The 5,516-nt window shown below is 39.8% G+C and overlaps 1 long non-coding RNA gene across 1 annotated transcript; it reads right to left on the reverse strand.

Moving 5' to 3' along the window:
* Positions 1-3,746: 3,746 nt before the first annotated feature.
* On the reverse strand, positions 3,747-5,516 carry LOC134870451 (uncharacterized). Its single transcript, XR_010166563.1, has 4 exons — positions 5,361-5,516; positions 5,183-5,214; positions 5,020-5,089; positions 3,747-4,176 (listed from the first exon to the last, which is right to left on the reverse strand). It is a non-coding gene; the product is annotated as an uncharacterized LOC134870451 (long non-coding RNA).

Genomic DNA, 5,516 nt, shown 5'->3' on the forward strand with positions numbered 1-5,516 from the left:
CCACCGCTAAGCTAAAGGTGGCTAACGTTGGACTATAAAGGAACTACAGCACGGTCACATGACTTCACGTCACCACTGCTAAGCTAAAGGCGGCTAACGTTGGGCTATAAAGGAACTACAGCACGGTCACATGAATTCACGTCACCACCGTTAAGCTAAAGGTGGCTAACGTTGGGCTATAAAGGAACTACAGCACGGTCACATGAATTCACGTCACCACCGTTAAGCTAAAGGTGGCTAACGTTGGGCTATAAAGGAACTACAGCACGGTCACATGACTTCACGTCACCACCGCTAAGCTAAAGATGGCTAACGTTGGGCGGGATGACGTTTAATCGTCTACATTTTTATTCACCACTGGGTTATTTACTGACATTAAAATCTCTTCAGCTTGCGTTAACCACAGACCTTATTTAGACTTCTAACCACAAACACTTTCATAAAATTGTTAATGTAGAGACGAGGGAACAGGAAGTGATTTCAAGCAGACTCATTGCCAGGTTTTAGGACTCATTCCTGCACCATTTAGTCACGCCCGGGGACTGGAAGTATTTGTTTTTTCAGATATCTTTTACTTTTTGTTCCGTTTTATCCCCTCTGCACTTTCCTTTTTCTTAGTGTTTGCAAGCATGCACACTATTCCATCATTTTAATTATATTTTTCGTTGTTAATTTTGGCGTTTTTATTGCATTTTTTTTTACCTGTAATTACAATATGCATTTTTATTTTAATAATTGGTTTTATTTTATGCTTATTCAAGAAAACACAAAATGTTATTTCCCCCAATTTCTTTTTTTTAAAGATTCCAAAATGCAGCTTCAAATGTTGAGTTGCTTTTGTTTTCTTCACGCTGCACAAATACAAATCTCTATTCCAACACCGGCGTATAATCTAACATACTAGAGACTTGATATGACATCCATGAAATGATTCCCCCCCCTACTCTTTCTCTCTGTGTTGCATCCCTTTTATCTTTGCTTGTGGAGCCTCATGTAGGGACAGCAGGTACCGATGTCTCACTGTGAGTCTCGATCAATACCCGACAGCGGGGGGGGGGGAGATCAGCTGCTCTTCCTGTGGACTCCTCCTGTACAGCTCATTATCTGCAGCTGCACATGTTGTCCAGATGTGTGTGCCCCCCCCGCGCGCCCTCCTCTCACCTCAAGGTTTTCTTTTAGAAATTGTACATTTTAAGGTCTTCGGGATAAAGCTGGAGACATTCTGTGGCTTTCTTGATTCCAACAAATCCTCTGAACATGCAAACACTCCTTCCAACCTTCATTCAATACTTACTCTCAAAACCCAACGCCAAATCCTGCCTTTAAATTAATAATCTCATTTTTATGGATTTGAATTGTAAAAACAAAAATAAGAAACAATTAACCAAATTGCTCTTGCACTGCCCTTTCCTGCAGTGTGTTATACAGGTTTTGGTGTATGTAAATGGTCTGCAAAGGCTAAAATCCATATGAAATGTATCTCCCCCTGCCTGAAACGCCTCCATTGGACTCTTTTGTTTACTTCCTGAACGTGGTGACATCACTAGGTAACCCTCACGCTCCTATTGGCTAGTGCTCCAACACATTGTACGTGATAGGCTAAGGGGCGGGACATCTCTAAGCAGGTTGACCAATCACAACAGAGCCGGCCACAGCTAACCAATCAGAGCAGACTGGGCTCTGGTTTCAGACAGAGGGTGAAAAGAGGAGCTGCAGCACAGGCAGTCTGAGAAACATAAAGAGCTTTCTGAACATTAAGCACGGAGAAATGTCCCAGGAGAGACAAAATGAACCTGCTCTTTAAATGTATAGATCAGCAGGACAGTGGAGGTGGGATTGACGGGGGACTTGACGGGGGCGCTCAGATGAAAACAACACCTGTTAATTGAATCAGAAAGGTGTGTCTTCATGGGATTTGTTGGCTTAAGAAAAGAAACAGAACATCACCAGATTTATCCTTTGACAGATTTCTCTCTCTCGAGCATGTGTGAGCCACAGCAGCGTTCACCTTTTAATAATTAAACGAGCACAGGTTACGGGGCAGCAACAACCCTTTTTAGTGAATTTTAGATGAAGACAATGAATCAGTAATCTATGAACTCATTTCGTGGTGGAGTTTCCTAATTGTGTTTCTGTGTTATTTTGATAATTTCCTTTTTAAATGTAATGATTTGTTTAGAGCAGATCTTATTCGTGTAGTCGGTTTAGATTCAGGGTATTCCTCTGGTGTTTTCTGTACGGGCTCTTCCACGTACACAAACACCACATTACATATTTATCCTTCAACACAGATTTTATTAACACTGCTGCTTTCAATGTGACTGACGATGAAAGAGTTTGAAATGAGCGTCTGTATCAGAGTGTGTTCTGTATATCTATCTTTCTTAAATCCGAGATCTGGTGTTTTAGATTAGAGATCATGCAGACGTAATACCACTCTAGTATTTTGAAATGACATAAGTATTACTCTGATCCACTCCCTGTAAATGTGAAAGGCATCTGTGATATTTTTATAAAAGTTTTACATCAAACCTGTGATCCATTCTGTTTGATTCACGGTGGGGAAACGGTGTGAGATTCAGAACAGGCGCTCGAGTAAAGTGTGTGTGAGATTTTAAGATGTATGGTTTTTAAAATGATCTATTAACCTGAGACAAGAGGTAACATTTAATCAAGCTCAACGTGCACAAATAAACACGTTTAACTGCAAAGGGTTTTTAGCTTTTCTCCATTTATACAAAATAAATGCTGCCGTTACAGAAATGGGAGTTGGTAGAATAAGGCTGTCTTTTGACTTCTCAGAAACGTGCGTTTTTTTCCGAGCAATATCTGGGAAATGTATTGGAAAATTGATTCAGAATCTCAAATATATATACATATTTTGTTTTTTCAACAAACAGCACTTGTTACTGAAACATCAGTATCAATATTTGGGTCATTTAAAGAAATTTGGAGGTTTTAAATCAATTCAGAAACTTTGAACTTTTGAATGATTATTAATTATTTCATCAGAAGCAAAATCTACATAATTTTGTAGAAAGAAAGTTTAAAGAAACACATTTTGGAAAGTTGTAAATTGATTTAGGATGTTATGTTTTGCAGGGGGGGGGGCTTCCTCCAAAAAACCCTTTGAACTGCTCTCTGATTTCAAAACTTAGATTTCTTTTCAACAACATTTGGGATTTGAACAATTGATGTTTGGGGGTTTAAATTGATTTTCAGAATCTTGGAATTTTTTTAAGATTATTTTCAACCAAAAAAACATTTCAATTGGTTTTCATTAAAGGCAGCGTCTTTTTCATTTTGAAGAAAAACGTTTTTTTGACAGTTTTGAATTTTTTTCATTAGCAAAACATTTAACGATGACATTTAAAAAGTTGTAAATTGATTCAGAATCTAATATTTCTTTAAAAAAACAAACTATTTTGGATTGGTTTCCATCCGTAGCAATATCTAAGTCATTTTGAAGAAAAAAGTTATAAAAAAAGTTTTGAAAATTGTTTCTTTTTTTAGTTTTTTTCTACAAAAAAAATTCATTTCAATTCATTTAGAATCTCGTATTTTTTGAGAGACTTGTTTCTATAAATAAAAAACAGTTTGTAATTGCTGTCCATCTAAATCATTTGGTAGAAAACAAATTTAAGCATGTTTCTATTTATTTATTTAGCAATGTTCTATATCTTTAAACGTCTCCCCCCACCCTTAGTGATAACATCAGGTCACACAGACAGCAGGTAAACATGGAGTGTTGTAAGAAATAGTTTTATTTGAGTTATTATTTACAACACAATGTATGGACTGTTAGACAGTCGATGGTGGGGGAGGGGGGGGAGTCAGGGGAGGATTGTTTGGGGGTGACAAAATAATTTTTATGCTCAGATCAGAAGTCCGGTTTCACCTGAAGTCTGATCCTGAGCATCCCATAAACCAGAGAGGATAAGGAGGGGGGAGAACAGATGGTGATGGATGGAGATCAGGTTCCCTTTCTGCATCGGTGGGAGCCCGGTCTGCAGGCTGAGGGGTGAGGAAGAAGTGCTAAAGGGGTGAGGAAGTGGGGGGGTATCAGCCCTGTTTGCCCCGGGCACCACCGTGTTTACGGCGGCAGGAACCCAGCAGAGTCTCCAGCGCCATCTTCACAAACGCCTGGAAGTTATTGCTTCTCTCCCTTCGGCTGTCCTGCGAGGGGACGAAACACACACAGATACCTTCACTGGGGACGACCAAAGCAGCTCACACACACTGATACCTTCACTGGGGACGACCGCAGCAGCTCACACACACACACACACACACACACACACACACACACACACACACACACTGATACCTTCACTGGGGACGACCGCAGCAGCTCACACACACACACACACACACACACACACACACACACACACACACACACACACACACAGATACCTTCACTGGGGATGACCACAGCAGCTCACACACACACACACACACACAGATTCCTTCACTGGGGATGACCACAGCAGCTCACACACACACACACACACACACACACACACACACACACACACACACACACACACACAACACACACACACACACACACACACACACACATATGTCAATCTTTGTTTTAATCCTAGTAAATCCAGACTCGATGGTTTCAAAAGACCAGAGGTGGAGGCAGTACTTTTACACAGTTAAAAGATGAGTTTCTCTTTACTAGTGTGACATTTTAACTGTATTTGGGTGAAGGCTTCAGTGGGTTTTAAGCCTCTTCCTGCACTTCATATCAATTGTGAACTCCTTGTATTTAATAAAGGAAACAACTCTAAACTTAACCCGTAATCTTTAGCCAATTTTGACAATTTCTAACATACTTTAAAGTTACATGCATCTCATTTTGCAGCCGGTGAAGCTGGAGCTAACTTTTTATGTTTCTTTTTTGTCCAGGTATCTGAATCCATGCAATAATTGCTTAATTGATTTATATTTTGAATTAACAAAAGTCACAATATGCAGATGTTGTCGTGTTTCTGTATAAATGCTTACCTCCTTGCTTCTTGTTGTCGTCTCCTTTCTGATCAGCTTTCTTCGGCTGCTCTTTAGGACTCTGAGGTTGCTGTGAAGTGAAAGCAAATATGAATACAGTGAAGCCACAAACAAATAGAAAAAGAAAGAGTATTTTAGACGTGTAAAGTCATGATTTCCCTACCTTGGTAGCTGACTTCTTGTCCTGCTTATTACCTAAAAATAACAGAAGAAATTGGTTGTCAAACATTTGGAAATTAGGTCATTTAACCTTTTCTTTTAATGACTCAACTTATTTTACAACTCCTTCGGTATCCAGATAAATAAAACAAACCAGATCCTGTATTTTTTTCCCACTTTACCTTTTGTTCCTGGCATTTTGGCTTATCTCTAGTCAATGATTACTGAGAAACGTGTTTGAAGTGCCGCTCGACCCGCGCATTTATGGCCCCGGCTCGTGAATGGCTCCGTCACTGGGGCCCCTTCGAGAAAGGAAAGCATGAACAAGCAAAGAGCCC

The sequence above is a fragment of the Eleginops maclovinus genome, chromosome 1 (assembly GCF_036324505.1).
Source record: "Eleginops maclovinus isolate JMC-PN-2008 ecotype Puerto Natales chromosome 1, JC_Emac_rtc_rv5, whole genome shotgun sequence".
NCBI classification, from domain to species: domain Eukaryota; kingdom Metazoa; phylum Chordata; class Actinopteri; order Perciformes; family Eleginopidae; genus Eleginops; species Eleginops maclovinus.